This window comes from Lissotriton helveticus, chromosome 5_1 (genome assembly GCF_964261635.1).
Source record: "Lissotriton helveticus chromosome 5_1, aLisHel1.1, whole genome shotgun sequence".
NCBI lineage: Eukaryota > Metazoa > Chordata > Amphibia > Caudata > Salamandridae > Lissotriton > Lissotriton helveticus.
Genome location: NC_136065.1, coordinates 901,342,190 through 901,360,456, shown reverse-complemented (window position 1 = coordinate 901,360,456; position 18,267 = coordinate 901,342,190). Strand labels below are relative to the sequence as shown.

Genomic DNA, 18,267 nt, shown 5'->3' with positions numbered 1-18,267 from the left:
GTAGAGGTCTTTTCTTTTTGGTATAAAAAGTCACTTGACCAGTTTCTGGGTCGATGTATAGTTTTGACTGGTCCTCTGTGGAGGGATCTGGGTGAAGAAGTTCCTCCTCCACAGTCTTTGGTCTTGGTGCCGTAACCTTTGGATTTTGTCCCTTCGGTTCGACGCTTTTTGGTGCTTCGACCGTTTTAGGTGTGTGGATCGATTTTGGCTGTTTTTCAACAGGTTTTGTTGGTTGAACCTCCTTGGCTGGCTTCACGACCGGTTTTGGACAGAGCTGTTTTGTCGGTTCGACAGTGTCCTTATGTTGTTTCGGAGCCTGCTGTTTCGGCTCGATGCCCTTTTTCGATGGGCTTCGGCTCGACCGATTTCCTTTCGTCCACCTTCGGTTTGACGGTAGTTTTGGGCGCAGGCCGTGTTCTGTCGACCGTTTTTTCCCCTTTGTCGATACCTGAGGCTGATTTGCTCGATTTGACGTTCTTTTTGGGGGTCGATTCGACGTGCTTTTGTTTGTGTCAAATCGACGTGTTTTAGCTTCGAGGTGGACTCGACGGCCTTGGACTTTGAGCTCGACTCGACTGCTTTGCTCTTCGATGTCGACTCAACGGTCTTTGTTTCGAAGGTTGTATCAGTATTGAGGCCTTCGGGTCGACTCCCTTTGGCGTAGATACCTTCGGTTCGACGTAATTCAGTCCGAAGACTGGATTGTCGATTAGTTTCGATGGAACCGATGTTGTGTAACGTGTCTCAGAGGGCTCTTTCGATATGTTCTTAGCCGGGCGGTATGGCGGGGCTGTAGAACGAGGATGTTGATCTCGGCTAAGGCCTGCTGGCGATGCCTCGACCTGAGTCGCTGATAGAGGTGTAGTGTCAATATGGGGCGTTGTACTCACGGTTCGCCCCTCGCCGTCATCGGAGTCGTCTTCAACTGCTACGATGTCCTGATCATAGTCTGAGATCGACGATAAGTTCTCCCTCTTCGGGGTAATATTCGGAGTCAGGCTCAGAGTATGGTCTGTCGTCTCGATCTGATTCTTTGGCGCTCGCTAGATCTTCTTCGAAGATGTTATCGGGCTCTGGCACCGCTCGCCGCATTTCTTGCCTCGCTGCTCGTAGATTCCGAATAGTCTTTTTGGATTGGAACTGGGCACAGGCTAAGCAACTATCTTCATTGTGATCTGGAGATAGACATTTATTGCACATTGGGTGCTTGTCTGTGTGCGGGAACTTCGAGTTGCACTGAGGGCAGTACTTGAATGGACTTCGTTCCATCAAGGTCTCACGGCCCGATTCGACAACTAGAGTGTAACAAAGTTGTACAAGTGTATCGGCACCGAGCGCTGTACAATACCGACTGATCCGAAGGCCTTTTGGCCTTTAGAAGAGTTTTTCTAGATTCCGAACTTGGAGATTAGGAAAGTACATCCGAACCCAATGGCGGAGAAAAACAATCGGAGGATGGAGAGGATGCCCATGCGCACTGTAGTCCAAGGGATGAGCCACCTATCTCGTGATACTTCGAAGACTCTTCCATGACAACAATGTGCAATCATCCGGACCCAACACTAGGCGGCGATCTATGCACAGATATGAATTCAGCAGCCCACATGCCTCGAACAGGAACAGGAGAAGCTTATTCATTGGGCAAGTGCAGTCGTCGGAAAGGCGTTTGCAAATATAGGGAATCCATGGCAGCCTCACTGTTGCGATGGGTACATTTTGCTCAGAGGACACTGCTTTTGAAGCTATGAACAGGAGTTCACACAAAAGTCTCCAGTATTAAAAAAAAAAAGTGCCCCTGCAATGAGGGCATGTCTGTGAATGATTCGCGTTTAGACATTCAAGCCATCTCTGTAGCACTGAGACAAAGAGCCCGGGATAGAATATATAAAAGTGACAGATTCAAGAACCAGAGAAAGAGAACCATGATCTAAGGGACCCACAAGTAAAATAGCCCAGAAATTTGATAAAGTTGAAGCATGCCTGACCAACGATTATTTCGTGTGACAGTGTTTGTAGTTGAAACTTCTAAATTAAAGCATGGAGGCATCTGTTCAACAACTTATCTACGATTGGCAGCGCAAGGCAGTGGTGGACTAAGTCTGATTGACTGTCTCTCCCTGTTTTGTCAGTTGAAGGGAGTAGGTGATGCCTATTGGTCGTTTTGGGTCTTGTTCCTCACGTCACCCTTGACCCCGAAACACTTCACTGCCTTTGTGACCAGAAAGTCCAAGAGGTCGCAGACCTCTTACATGTTGTAACGATTATTGTTGTGTTTCCCAGGTTTTAAACTTTCTTTTGTATTATGTTTCCTTATTTAATTTTCTCTGTAAAGGAGGAAGATGTGTAGTATACTTGTGCTCCTCACAAGATGGCCACCTATGGTCATTAGACCTTCCTTTGTGTTTCCATCTCCCCAGTCTCCCAGAATACCTGTGTGCATTCTACCTTGTACTGTTGGGAGATTCTACTCTTGTTAGATGATGGTCAGGAGCCAATTTATTCAGGAGAACGGCAGTGAGTGACCCAATGCCTGCGGACCAAACTCCAACTGACTAATAGAACATGGGTGTAGAGAGGGTCATAGGCATTCTGGAATGTGAACAGTACATAGCGAAACAAGGATCATAGAGAATAATAAAAGCTAAGATTTACAACACAATACAATGACAGGTTTGAGGTTTCACTAGAAGTGGAAGACCATCCAGAATGTATTGTTAAACGTAAAACAGTCTAGGAGAAGGGGGTCAAGCCTTGGCAGTGTACGCACTACTTAAAAATAAAGTTAACCAATAGTACAACTGTGGCTTCTTGTCTTTTCAAAACAAATACATTCCAGTAGGATTTATTCAGGGTTACGAAGATTACTGGGGTAGCAACGCAACAACACTACCAACACAACAACCATTCATCCTGCCATCCAAAGGCCAGCCTTTTCTGGGTTTTTTTTGCAGTCAATGTCTCTCTCGGTCACCGTCTAGTGCTGTTTTTTTGCGCACTCCATGTGCTGCTGAAATGAGGAAAACCTCAACAACTTCAGGATATAATGAAGCTTAGCCAAGGTGATTAATGCTTGTATATCAAGAGTGGGGTCTAGGTTACAGAAAAGTGAGAGGGGACAAATTAAGCAGCGGTGCGCCCCACGTTTCAATAACTTACTGTTCTCCATTTGCAGGTGTGAAAGTCTACACTCATTTAAATTGTAAAGCTTTCTACTGCTGTCTCCTGTTGATCCACACATTCCTACAGTAAAAAGACCAGTTTACCCTGCTCAGCAGCCTGCAATTGATCAGAAACATGAGAATGGCCCTCGACAAGGCCAAAGCATTGGTGCTTCACCAGAGCAGCAATCCAAAGCTACATGTGCCAGATCTGGGTAACAAGGTGGTTAGGCAAGGCCATTCCAGGCTTTGAGACAAGATCAGTCTACGACCGGGTTCTCCAACAAGTAGCTCGTGATCTACTGGTAGCTCTTGAAAGCGTTGTAGGTAGCTCTCCTGCTAATATAGGAGATTCTCCTTGGTTGAATTCAAATATTTATACTTAAAAAGTATGTGTTCGACATGAAAATGTATGCATTTTTTAACTCAAGTATTTTGTTTTGAGAAAAATGGTTGAAAAAATACTTAAAGCTCATTAGCGTGAATTGCTGCAATAGGTAGACTTAGTACTAATTTACCTTGGTGCCAGGGACTTTGCAGCCAAGGTTTTTTTATGAATAGCTGATGAGCCTGCCTGTTGCACTGAGCAAATCACTGCTGACAATCTTGCAAGGGGTGGCAACTAAGGTGATCTTGTCCAATGTGGTCACTATTACCAAGCCAATAACATTAGTAACTTGGGATAATTTTCATAGAAAATAAGTAGATCATATTACAGAAAAGATTGGAAAAAGGCATCAGTTGGTAACCAATCCAAGAACTCCAATACTGCTTTAAATTCACCTTCACGGATATCCGAAAATTGCTTTCAATAGTTCTTCCTCCACTTCCCCATAGCAGTATGTTGAAACGGATTGTAACCCTCCTGTGTTCAAATGTTACTCCAAATCCCTCCTGTTGGTAAAATCACTTACACTGGCCGGATAACTAAATACCTGCTTCCCAAGTCCGTGAATGCAGTCTCAACCAATGGTAGTACAGACCACCCAAGAAACCACTTATGCATCAAGGAAGACCCCCCCCCCCCATCTCCTCTTTAACAAGTTCCCAGGGCTTATGGCCTATGGAGACAAAACGCCGCTCTCTTTCTGGTCCAAACATGGAAGGTGTCAATCACACTAAATTGTCCTCGGGCCAGACTTTGTCCCTAATGCCAACACGAGCTACGCTCCAACAGCCCTTCGTTTATCTTCCACTGACAGCCCCAAATTAGCCTCATGTGCAGAACTTATCATTATTTCTACAGCTGCTTGAAACTAAAATCGAACAAACCTTGGAGTCTACTCCACAGCTGTACAGACCTAGCGGAACAAACCATTAGCACTGTTCTTCTCAAAACATAGAAAACTCAAGCTTCACGGTCACCTCAGATCCCGCAAAACTAACGAATCCACAATATATACAGGCCAAAGCCTTACTTTGACAATCCTTCAAGATGGACCTACAAATTTATCACTTGCAGTCGATAGCCATGTGCTTGGCAGACTTGAAAAGAAAAATGGACCATATCACTAACTTGATCCATATTTCACAAATTGCTCATGTTCATGTGCGGCCATGTGGGATCAGTAGGCAAACCTTCCTGCGGTCCTGACCACTTTAGCAGATTCAATTTGTGTCACAAAAAAAAAAGGATATTTTTTAAAGTCGAGCAGCGACCCTCCTTGCTCGTACGTATACAACTGAGCAAGACACTGGTCCTGTTAAGCTCTAGCCAATTTTTACAGCAAAACACCGGGAAAGAGGGACAGGGCAAAGACATCAAACTACTCACGACTCAGAAAACCAACATCAATTACGGTTTTAACGGATGATTACGCCCGTGGGGCAATCTCTCCCAGTGCCCCCTCCGCCTCTCTATCTAACCAGGATAAGGTGACAGTCCATACAACAACAACTCCGTCTAAGCCCCTGGAAGGACCAGATGTGAGGACTAAGCCAGTCTCTGGGCTGACACCACTGTCTAGAACCTAAGGGACGCAGGTGGAGGGTGGCACGCAAGCACGGTATATAGCATCAATATGCAGCATCAACAGGTGCCAAAATCTCCTCCCGGACCAACGGCATACAGATCCTCCCTCCTCCCCCCAATATATCAATTCTCACTAGTACTTAATCAAGTCAAACTGGAAATTCAAAGAGCAGAAACTAACTAAGCCCCTCAGAAGCAATACAGACTACATATTGAACAAGCAAAATAATCGCCTAACGATTATCTTTTGGAACGAGATTGGTCTTCAGAAACGGATCAAGATAGAATATGCCTTAGAGTACCTTCAAAGCAGCGACATAATTTGCCTCCAGGAGACACAGGCAACGTCCACTACAACTCTGTCCGGGTACTTTGAAATCCATGTCCAAGCTTTAAGACGCAATATTTTTGTGCAGCCTGTCTACATCAAGCACTCCTGGAGGTTGTAAGTCACTACACTCGCACCCCTCTCACCTGGAATTCAAGCATTACTTATCAGTGGAATAAAAAACCATTATAAACCGCTCCAATTGCTATTACTTAACTGCTATATCAATCCAGTTCTGCACCAGAGAAGGCAAACACTCAATGACCAGGCAGCCATCATTGGAGATCTTCTCATCAAATACCCTTATCACAATCCACCGATAGTTGGGGATTTTAATAATAGATCGCTTGGTAAGACAAGAAAGGAAACAAATTAAAGATGTCGCCGTACTGCAAGCCTTATTTGACTCCTGCTCCATATTATCCAATCACAACCTTAAGAAAGCAAAGGATCAGACATGGGCCTACTCCCAACATATAGGAAAATTTCCACTATTTATTTGTCTGCAGTACCCTAGCTTTACATCTGAATGACTTAGATATTGATAACCAAGCAGAGAACGATCATAGAACCCTTTGAGCATACTTTAGTCTTTCCACTGCTGAATCCTGCAAACTTACACCTGTAGGTGAATCCATGGGGGAAGAAATACGGTAAAGTCCCCCGCAGGATAAAATGGACCATTAATCTTGGCACAAAATTGTCCGCATGGACAACTAAAATTTAATTAAAAACCTAATTCGGCCCGCAGGCCCTACTAGATTCCTGACCCACCCTGCTCACGGACTTGCATCGGGCGGAATATCAGACACTCGTCAAAAGCAGGGGCCAAATCAACCAAACCGGCTCCTGAATAAGGAAACGCTGGAAAAGTACATGGAAGCTTCAAAAGGCCCTAAAAGCAAAGCAAAGCGGGGATTAAGCATTGCAGGGTGCTGCCACTGGATCCCTTTGAGCGGTCTATAAGAAACATGCATGGGAGCAACACACTAAACTAATAGAGATGCCTGCCTGAAAATGTTCTCCCTTCTTAAAGAAAAAAATTCAGCTCCATTCTGGAAACATCAATTAAGTCAGCAATAGCGGTCAATCTAAGGAGAATGGGGTAACCGAGAATGTCTCGGTGTACCACATCAAACAGCTCTATAGCAGCAGGACAGGGGAGCCGCAAGCCCTCCACTCATTCAAGACACCAAATTTCAAAAACACCCAGGATCCGGATATCGAAGAAGCTGATGTAGTTAAAATAATTAGTCTTTATGAGGTAAGATGGCGCACCAATGGAATACCCGCTCCAGCCTTTAAATTGAATCAATCCTTTTGGTCAGGGCTCCTTCCACGCGCTTTAAAGAAGCATTTCTTGTAGCCACTATTCCATCTACTTGGCAGAGCTCAATATTACACCCAATTTACAACAAGCATTGGCAATTACACCCAATTTACAACAAGCATTGGCATAGCCAATAGGTCTCGCCTTTGGGACCTTATAAGTGTTTAGCCGGGGTTTCAATTACTTCGAACAAGTAGCAACAGCTTACTTATAACAAATATGATACAACACACCAACGTTTTGAAATAAAAAATGTATTAAGAGAAAAATTAAATAATAAAGGCTGTTGCAATTACAATTTAAATTGCAATATGCAGTAGGCGACTGGTTAAACAGTGACATGTGGTGATTAGTGATTAAGATAGTCCGCTATACACAGAAACAAATTGTGATCATAAGTGTTGTGTAGACCTATGCAATACGCAGACGTTTCGACCCAGTGTATAGCGCAAAAGTGGAAATACATCCAGGCAGGTCTTCCTCAGGGCAGGAGGTGGCAGCCCAAAAGCAGTTTTCTAGGTACCCCTGCAAATGATAAATTCTTGGTCAAGTAAGGAGAGTAAGTCATAAGGATCTCCACCAGCCGGTGTGGAGCCCCAAAGATATACTCTATTTGACTTCCTCCCGTCGGTTGGAGTCATATTAGTGCCAGTCCATTGTGTTTCGTGATCTGGAATTGCAAGCCTCCGTCCGGGATATAGTTCAGAAAAAAAAATACAGGGTCGAAACATCAGCCTATTGCATACGTCTACACAAAGCTTATGATCACAGTCCCATTCTTCATTGGATCATTAAGCATATATGCCAATAAAGACAATTTGTTTCTGTATATAGTGGACTATCTTTATTACTAATCACCACATGTCCCTTTTTCACCACAGTCACGTACTGCAATATTGCAATTGAAATTGTAAATTGCGACAGCCTTTATTATTTGATTTTCTCCTAATACATTTTTTATTTAAAAAAATGTTGGTGTGTGTTATATTATTCATATTTGTTATAAGTAAGCTGTTGCTACTTGTTCCAAGTAATTGAAACCCCGACAGAACCGATTTTTTCAATAAAATACTTGTCCTGGAGAGCCACTCTGGGTAACCATCTACCCCTATTCTGCTGCTTTGTGGACTTTAGCACAGCGTTTCATCGAGTCGATCGAGGGATACTATGGAATAAGCTAAATTCTTGGGGGATACCCTCCACACTTCTCTCTGCACTAATGCCACTATATCAGAAGACCTGGGTGAGGATTAAAACCAGTGCCACAATAATATCTGCAAAAATTTCAATGGAAAATGGACTAAAACATGGCTGCGTATTAGCCTCGCAACTTTTCAACCTTAACACTGCCAACTTGCCTAAAGCACTGGCAGGCGCAACCTTGGTTGCCCCAAAATTGGGCAGTGTGCGACTCCAGATCATGCAATAAGCAGATGACTGTCATTATGGACAATACAAGAACGGGACTAGAAAGAGCGCTCACTGCCCTTAACATGTACAACAAATAAAATTCTTGATGAATGAGTCAAAAATTAAAGTCAATGATTTTCGGTAAATATCAAAGAAAGAAAATCTAGTCTTGGAGAGTAGGCGGATCATAGAACGATCTGGGAGTTTGTAACAATGAAAGGGCAAACCAAGTGGCCCATCTTAAACATCTTCAGCCCAAGGGAGCTGGAGTTATATATAGCCTAAGGCGCCTGAACGGGCACTTGCACAGCCCCACCGTCGAGCCAATCCGGTCAAACTGCTCTCAGCACTCTCTTATGGCCACCTAGCTTTTCCAGGTAAAATGGATTTATTCCTCGCTAATTATCAAACAATGGCCTATAGGAAAATATTTTCCTCTCCCCAGCATGCAAGGAGGGCCAGGTTGAAGCTCAAGCTGGGACTAGCAATCGCAGGCCATCACTGCTTAGGAGATTTAATAAAAATTTACATCTATACTCTGCGAGCCTCAGCTCAATCCCTGAAAGAACTTCAATCTATGTTCACGGACGAACTCTCCCCCAGGTACAGACAGCTGCACTTGCCATCTCCAAACTGAAGATTGAAACCGCAAACCTGTCTAACCCAAATATTCCCGTCAACGTGGAAAAAAACAATAGGAAACCAAATTACCTTAGTGTCATTTGAGAGAGACATTGCTCGGCTTCCAAAAAAAACACTCTTCATAGCTCTAGACGCCGCGCCTCGTATATCAATGGGAAAACCAAACCATACTTTAATTACTCTTCAACCACAGACATGCAACAATATTACTTAAATGAGGCGGTTAGCCCTTCCAATCTATGACTTTAATCCACTTTGGGCTCGGAGGAATGGTTAGATAATGTGTAGGCTTTCTAATCATCCACAGGAGTCCTGGCTATATCTGCTGTGCTGTTGTCCTTATCTTGCTAACGACCGTCGCCGACTTTTGCTCCCAGTCTATAGTGACAAGTTATTTAGGCACTGCAGGGAAGTTAATGAAGCACAAATCAGACGCAATTCCGCTCAAGTTCTAGCTGGAAAGTTTATTAACATCATTTGCACTGCACACAGCTCAGCACTAAGAAATAGATAAAGAACATGAGTGGCTTCAGGGGGTCAAATCTGATCATCTTATAGGGTCTAACACCGCACTTGCGGAGATAGTTCAGGAAGATCTGTTTAAGCAATCTCAAGTTCTTTCCTATATTGCTATTGCACAAATGGACTTTGCTGAAAGCTAGGTACCAGCATCTGCAATAAACCATGGGACATTCGGTTATTGCCTTTTGCACTCCGCACTTTTCTTCTGGCTTTAAACAGCTTATTTTTACATACTTGCCATCAACCAGAAATGCTGCTTTAGAATTGTAACTCATCTTGTACTGCTTGTTTTTATGTGTTTTCAATTTTTAATCCCTGTTTTAAATAAGTAAAAATGCATTGTTTGTATGTTATGGTTTTAATTAACTGTATAATAAAAGACGGTTACCTGCTGCAACCTTTTCTGACACTTTATACTGGAGTTTACAGCAGTACAGCCACCATTCGGCAACCACCTGACATTAAAGAACAAAAGGGAAGACCAATCACCTGACATTAGAGCACAAAAGGGAAGGAGGCATTATTCCGTTCCTGTCTGGGGAAAGCCACTGAATAATTGTGTAGTGCAACATTGTACACGGAGCTCGAAGAAGACCAGCATCGGCAAAGCCAATACGTCTCGCCTATGAGCAAGCTATTGGCTTTGGCAATCTGGTGAGGGTGGGTAACGGGACAGTTATCTTTTTAAAGTGATATGAAGCCTTCAGTACTGGTGGCTTCATTACTTTTATTTCACTGCAGCCAGTGGGAGGAGAGGCGAAAGTCAGATGGGCAGGAGGGTGGTAGGTGGAGGGAGAAGAAACAGGGGCAGGTGGGGTGAAGAAACAGGGTAGGGGCAAGGAAAAAATGCAGTGACAGCAAGCGTTAACCAAGTCAGAGGTAAAAATAAAAAAAAAACTCAATTTTAGCAGGAGCAGCAGATTGCCATCGGAGGGATTTAATCTGTGCATGGTACATGTGCCACTGAAAGAAAATGAGAAAAAATACTGACACTTGGCAAGCACTGCCCAATTAAAAGGCAGAAACAGGAGTACAACTCTGCAAGCGAATGGTAAGCAATTGGCGGGTTCCAAGCCCATTATAGAACATGAGTCTCACAAGCGAGGGTGCATCTTCCTCTTGCAAAGCCTTCATAGGCTCTGCACTGGCTGAACTGAACATGCCAACTTTTGGGACTTCTGAAAAAACTTCCACTTACTAGCAGTGATAAAGAAGGACTTGCCAATGCCCAACACCAAACGAAATAGAAGAGCACATTTCTGCAAATATTTGTTGGTTTAAGCAAAACGCAATTCCAATAGGAGAAAAATGTTCTACAATAAGTCAAAGAACCCCAAAAAATACCCAATAACTGATGGACAAACGGAATCCCGTAGTTGCGAAGAGCTTGAATAACATCAGCAGAACTAGCCCTTCCTTCGAAAGCTAACAATACGATCCCCATAGCAAAAAAGCTGTACAGGGGCCATCTGAAGGAGCTCTGGCCTCATGCTCGATAACTTTCTATTCTGTGCAGTCATGCAATTTAACAGCCCATCTTGTCTATTTAAATAAAAAAAAAGGAGCCACGCCATTAAGAAATGCTTCATGTGAGTGGCAGTTAAAAATTACATTTTTGTGAACAGACACTACACAATGTGAAAGTATTTAAGAAAAGACACTCATTCAACAAATGAGCCTTGTATGTCACAGCTACACGGGCTGCCATACGCTGTACTGTTAGTACATGACCACTAACAAATAGATACATTAGCAGCTCAAAAGTTTATTCAATTTTCAAAAACATCCTAAGGAAAGTGTGAAAGTTGCACACAAAAAATGCGATAGCCCTTCAGCATTACTAGAAAGCAAGGGCCATGCCTCAGTAATATGTGGCAACTGCGGAAAAGAAATGTGTGAAGAGCTCTTATTACATACATTATGGCAGACCTCTAACGCCATCCCCCGGGGCAAAGCTTTGCAGCTTAAAGTATACAATGAAGTGATAGGAAACTACAGTGTGGGGCGCTCCCGTCAGTACAAATAAGCCGGCACGCGGCACCTCGAAAAGTGCATCTCAAGTTCAGCATCTCCATTCTGATGAGAGCAGTCCTTGAAATGTAAATATAAAAGTGTAGGCCTCAAGCATCCCCGAGTACCCGTCTGTAAATCAGAAGAGCAGGTACTCTAGTTATAGGTTTTGAAACCCTACTACGAGGTGCAAGTACTCCCCCCTTCAATTTAAAAGAGGTGCATGTACTGAGTACCTGACCATTTAAGCCAATGGGTGGGCAATAATTCCACACTGACAGCACAATACGCGATACCGCTTGTTTAGAGCAGGATATAAAATGGCAGTGCTAAGAAGTTTACAGGATATAATCTAGTTGGCGGACGAAGGTTCGACTTGAAGCTGGACAGTGTGTATGTACAGTTTAAGCAGGACAGAACAATCACGGGAATCCACTGCAGATGAAGGGGAGGGCTTTTGAAGACGAGCCAATATAGTAACACACGTTGGCGTGTTTAGCAAAAGCCTGAGTCTTTCGCATTCATTTATTTCAGTAAACTGCATATGTTTTAAATGTGTAAACCAAATGTATTGAAAGGCGCCCATGGATACATGATACAAGCCCCTTAAATGTACGAGAGTTGCCACTAAATTGTATCTAAAAAGGCGTAACAAGTGTATGATTATAGCAGCAAATAATACACACAAACCTTGTGTGTACAGTTTGGGTTGTATGCATGATCTACTGATATAAGCAACCCGACCTGAAATTATGGCAAACCATAGTGGCTTTTGTCAGTCCTGCTAACATGTGAGCACTCCAGTATATGCTAGCTAGAAGACAATGTTTTTTTAACTAGCGATTCAAATGCTGCTGGGCAGATAGGTGGAGGAAGTACAGCCGACCAGAATTACAGATCAACGGGTGACAGCTTCCTGCTAACAAGTCAATGAGCTTGGAATGACTGGAATGTACAAGCTGGACTTTGGGGAGAGGCCTGCACCGCCTTGGTTAACCCACCCCGTCCGGGGAGGTGGGGGGGAGGAACAATGAAAAGGAAATCTGAAAATAGCATGCGCACTGTCGAATGTAAAAAGTTTCGTTGCAGTCTCTGTACAATTTACTGCCCCCTACGGTGCTTCCACTGTATCGAACGTTTTAGAAAATTCTCTGCATGAGAATAACGACATAGAATAATGTCGATAACGAGCAAAATCGATTAGTAAAATTAGAGGAGCAACAGTGATCAACGTATGTGCTTGAAATGCATGGGTCATCAAATTAGGGACCGATGTAAGAAAAAAGTTTCAACATACAAGTGCAATTAAGTATCAAAACGCGTGCGATAAAAAGCGTCTCGAAAATATTTGAACCTAGGACGGATGAAAATGCATGAAATGACAGGACTTCATTCAATAGTTAAACCGTTTTTTTACTCAATGTTCTTTCAAATATTACATTTTTAGGGAGAATTGGCACTCAAAAACGCATGACGCAAAAGTAAACTATGCAGAAGTTAAAAGAACCACGTAAAGCCATTTGAGATTCTAAAACCATAAACATCCCGACCTTCGGCGTTAACTAGTTAATACAATTTCCAAAAATCCTTAAATGCATTCCAACGAATACATGCATATAATTGCTTGCAACATGCATATAGTTTTTCTTTGTACTAGACTAGACAACCAACGCTGCTTCTATTCTCCTTGCTTTTTCCCTTCCGCACGTGTCGGAGAGGGAGTCCGCTTCCAAATGGGCCCTGCAGCTCTCCCCCTCGGACGGCCGGGTGCGGTTTTGGAACCGGCTTTTATTTTAACTTTATTTTTTAACCCAAGACCCTGGGCTACGCCCCACCACCACAGTTAACAGACCATAAAGGGTAGACTAGTGACCCAGGCCCACAGTGCCTAGCTTTGATTCCCTGACAGTCCACGGGAATTTCCAGTGAAAGCATAACCACTCTAAACTTATTCTAAATAATAAAGGGTCTTTGTATACGCCCCGGGATCACCCTAATCCTGCTGTCGGGCGTCGAGTCCCAGATCACCCTCTACTAGCCCAAATTACCAGATCTCGAGATGAGCTGCGTGCGGGCGACTGGAGGGCGAAGTGAAGGAGAAAGCTCCCGCCCCTTGCGCCACCGTCACTACGCTCCGCAGGACCCCGGCCAAGGCTGTCCTGCAACTGCCAGATTCGCGCATTTATATTACCTCTTACAGATTTGAATTAGCGCAACAGTGACCGAGATCCCTGTTGCTGGGACCCCCCGTCCTAGTTAATCTCCATTTTCCACATATTGTCACCTGTCAGGCAGCAACTAAGAAACAGAAAGGGGTCTTCCGGGTCCCTCACGGTTTGGCTTGCCTTGATACTGACGACATGGGGGGTGGGGGCGTTGACTGGCCGTGTAACGCAACATAGAGAAGAAACGCGTAGGCTGACGACTTGTCGCGCATTGGCTTACTCGTGGCGGCCATAGGCTTACTCGTGGGGGCCATGATACGTCGGGAAAAATAATTCTTCCGTACTTACGTGTTTTGATAACCACATACTGAGCGTGTCGTATGTTAGTCTTTCGGACGGCAAATCCAGCGTAGATCCTTTGTTATGGGCCGTCTATCTTCGTACAGGGAGTTCGAGTTTCTGAGACGTTAAGGTGCACTTGTGCGGTACACCGAGAAAACAGCCTCTTTGAAACATGGAGGCGGCCATATTGGCTTGGGAAAAGTCGTGACCTTGGTAGTGATAGCCTGAAGCTAAGTTTCCGTTATTGGGTGTGAGTTCTTCCGTAGTCTTACCTTTTGGCACATTCTTTGCACCTACCATTGCTTGATGGGTTTAAGTGAAAAGTGAGATGTTTCTGTTGGATCATTACGTTTAAGTTTTAAAACTTAGCAATAACAAATGAGGAATAAAAAATGTCTTAGCTAGCGAGAAGGAGAGTTTCAGTTTTATTAAGGACAAAAAGGAGGCCAGGATTATGTATTTCTTTTTTCACTCTATTAAGTCAGCAGCCTTTAAATTAAAGAAAAACAACAGCCTGTCTGTCTCCTTGGAGATTCTGAATAGGAAAAGCAGCTACCCCTCCCCCAAGCCAGCAGACCCAGGACTGGAGATTGGCTATTCAACTACCAGACAACTCCGAGCCGTCTACTCACACTAGGCCAGGCCCCTTAAGGCCTTGCTGGGTGCATCCCAAATTGTATTGTATTGTAATTGCATTTATATAGCACTTACTACCCCTGACAAAACGTCAAAGCGCTTTTTCTGCGAGTAGCACGCTACTCCGGGACCCATAGAGGATTAGTGTTGAATTAGTATAGTGAAACATGCAAGTACATTTTAAGTGGTGGATAGGTTAGTCGGTTGTTTGGATTTGGAATGATAGCAGAAGGATAGAGGAGGAAAAAAGGTTTGTATTTATATCGCGCTTGTTAACCCTGATGGGGTGTTGAACCACGCTACTCCAGAAGCCCATAAAGGATTAGTAGGGTGAAATATGAAAGTAATCTCAGTTGTGGATATTAGTCAGTTATTTCAGATGAGAAGGATAGCGGCGGGATAAAAGGGGGAGAAAGGTTTGCATTCATATAGCACTTGTTACCCCTCATGGATGTTGAAGCGCTTTTCTGGCGAGTAGCACGCTGTGAGACCTGTCTGATTCTGAGGGTCCCCTCACAAGGATGATTTATTTTGTCCCCTTTAGCCTCCCAGTATTTTAACCTTTTTCTTTTATGCCACCTGGAGTTTTTGTTGACAGCATTGTCTGAGGGGCTAGGTGTTCCTTGGGTAAGATGTTTTCCCTTACCTCACTGAGGCCTAGTTACCCTCATCAAAATTTAGACAAACACCTGGGACCTAAGATGGTGGCCACCAACCGACATAACTGCCACCGCCAGGGAACTGTCCCATTAACTTACATGAGGAAGGTTCTAGAACCCACCAGAACTTCCCAATAGACTGGACCTAGCCTATAAAAGGACAGGTCAGAGGTGGCCATTTTGTGTAGTCCTTTGAGCCAGTGGCAAAAGGTACATAAGGACAGGAGAGAGGCGATCAAATAGGGAGGACAGTGCTGTATCAGGGGACTATCGACTAAGAAGCCGGCAATCACCTGAATGGACATTTCCCCTTGTTGTACCGACCGAACCCTGTACCCAAGGCTGTGGTGAAGATTTCACGTTTCCTCACCTTTGGAATACGTGCACCGCAAAAACCACTGGACACTGACTAGCAGCAAGTGCTCCGCTAATTCAAGCTGCTGTCAGAGCCGAGAACGTGAGCCCATTGGCAGAATTGCCAGAGAAGCGTTTATTACCCTGCTGCGTGGCACTCACCGTGTGAGGGAGACCGAGGGTGCCAGCTGAGGTGCCGACGGCGTGAGGGGCCTTCATGTGCCGGGTCCGGAGTCCAAACGGCGAGTGAAGAGGAGAAGCGGCGTTGCTGAGGTGGCGATCCCGACCCGGAACCTCTCCGTCAACAGGAGTTTGTGTGCCCCAGCCGCAGAGGTCCGGAAGGAAGGGGCGGACCCATCGACGGGCGGAGTCGGCTGCGGGAAGGAAGCGCTGAGCGTCGGAAGCAGGCGAGGAACAACCCATCACACCGCGGGAGCCCCACCGCGGGAGCATCGAATGGGAGAGCCCCGCGACTGAGGAGCCGCCGCCGCCTACCTCGATTTCCTTCCTCCCGCTTAGGAGCGTCAGCAAATAAAGTAAGCTGGGTCTTCATTGGGTGGAGGGCGAAGGCGACGCTTAAAGAGACAGCGCTTCCCAGAGTGTCTTCAGAACTCTGAGGGGAGTAAACGTTAGCAGCATTATTCCTCCCACCTGAACTAGAAACTGCCTCAAGAAACTTAAGTACTGTCTTCACTGGAATTAGTGACAAGGGATTAACGAATTGTAAGGGGAGGTGTTGGAGGTGAGAGAGTGGGGGGCTCAGTTTAAAAAGTACCAGTCTTAGGGAGCTGGGTCTTCCGGTTCAAGAGAAGGAGGAGTAGCAGTATCCCATAGTACAGCATAAGTGTATACTGGCCCTGCCAAGTCGCCCTTCTAGAATGAGGGAGTGTCAACAGGAATCAACTAAAGTGTGATGGTAATTTTACTCATTCTCTTCCAGTGAGGCAACAGTGTGAACTATTGAAGTATTGTATACCAGGAATAATAAGAGCGCTTGACCCTGCACGCGTAGGGGTAAAGTATCAAGTGGTTATCCTTCAGGAAACCCCAGTCTTGAGAGAACCTCTTACTCTGGTATTGTATTGCCTTATTTAAGAACAAGGTCAAGAAGAACTAATTGTATGTTTTCACCTGATTGAACTGCAAAGAGAAAAGATTGTTCACTTTATTAATGTGAAGGGTAATAAGTGTTTTGATCTGCATTAATTTAAAAAGGTGATGTACTGATGTAACGAGAGAACTAACAAAGCAAAGAGAACAAAATCTATTTTTATAAAGTACAAACTCTATTTTTCTAAAAAGAAGGTGTAGTGTCATTTTTGGTATGGATGGGCTCTGAGTTCCTGAAAGGTTACGCAAGCTTCACACGCATATTCCTTGGAGCAACCTTAGCACTTTGCACACGTTACCCACTTGTTGACTAGAATAACCCTAGGTCTAACATATTGGTTTGCAGCGGTGGGATAGTACTGTGCTTGCGTATACCTTCCAGCAACCTAGAGTACCCCATAGACATACATCTGGAGTTTTCTCCGAGCGGTCTCCAAGATTCAAATTTTTGTTTTTTTTCCAAATTTACTCCTGGTGGTGGGTGGAGGTTGTCTACAGATTGCTCTCCTTAAAAGTTATCTCCTGAGTGCCCATCTAAATTCATCTTTCCGAAAATGGAATTGGATCTTGAAAAAATGGAAACCTACACTGTGGCCCAACTTAGAGAGTGGTGCCAGCGACAGGGGGTGTTCTTTAAGAAAGGTGCCAAGAAAGGCGAGTTACAGACTAGCATAAGGGCATGGGTGGAAGCACACATAGAGGAGGATCAAGAATCTGAGGAGAGTGAGAAAGACACCGTCCTTGGGACAGGCCTGCTGTACCAAACTGAGGGGGGGAATCTACTGACAGGTCCCAGAACACCTTCAAGGGAGGGCAGTAGTGTCTCAGCAAGGAGCCTTACCGAAGCCGAGTTGGAGGATAGGAGGGAGGAAAGGAGACTGAAATTGGAGTTAGCTAGATTGGACATGGAGAGGGAGGATAGGAGGCTGGCCCATGAACGTACACTGAGGGAGCTAGACCTTCAAGCCTTGACAATAGGGTCCTCTAATCCTAAAAATGGTGGCAGCGAACCAAAAGAAACCACCAAAGAATCTAGACCTTACCTACCCAAGGATGTCATAGCTAGTTACACATCAGGCGATGATATTGCCAAGTGGCTAGCTGCCTATGAGGTCTCCTTAAGAGCCCAGGGGATTGCAGAAACCCATTGGGGGGATGGGCTGTACAGGTACATGGCGCCTGCTGGCAGGGACTCACTGTTAGACCTGGAGCGGGAGGAACAAACCCACTACCCTACCATGAAGGTGGCGTTGCTGAAAAAGTTTGGGCTGACCCCAGAAAAGTACCGACAAAAATTCAGGGGAAGTCACAAGTTAAGCACGCAGAATTGGGTGGACTTTCTAGATTACGCAAAGAAAGCTTTGGAGGGGTGGGTGAAAGGCAGCGAGGTAGGGGATTATGAAGGCCTATATAACCTCATACTCAAGGAACACCTACTCGAGAAATGTTTTCCCGAGCTGCGACAACACCTGGTGGATAGCAAGCTGACCAGCCCCAGGAAGCTTGCTGAGGAGGCGGACATCTGGGCTAGTACTCGGGTGTCCTCGAAGGGGACAGGAGGGGATTCCCAGAAATCTGGACAGGGCGCTTCCCAGAAGAAAGAGGGGGGAGATAACAGAAGGGAGTTCT

General features: G+C 44.8%; 1 protein-coding gene across 2 annotated transcripts in view; it reads right to left on the bottom strand.

The window, feature by feature from the left end:
• The window catches only part of VDAC2 (voltage dependent anion channel 2), a 97,518-nt gene extending 83,778 nt beyond the window's left edge, over positions 1 to 13,740 (bottom strand). The window contains exon 1 of one of the 2 annotated variants that reach the window (XM_078643361.1): positions 13,564 to 13,740. The gene's annotated coding sequence lies outside the window, so the exon portion shown is untranslated. Of the gene's footprint in view, positions 1 to 13,420; positions 13,504 to 13,563 lie in introns of those variants that run through there. The other variant, XM_078643360.1, reaches the window with a different exon arrangement.
• Between the last annotated feature and the right edge of the window lie 4,527 nt (positions 13,741 to 18,267).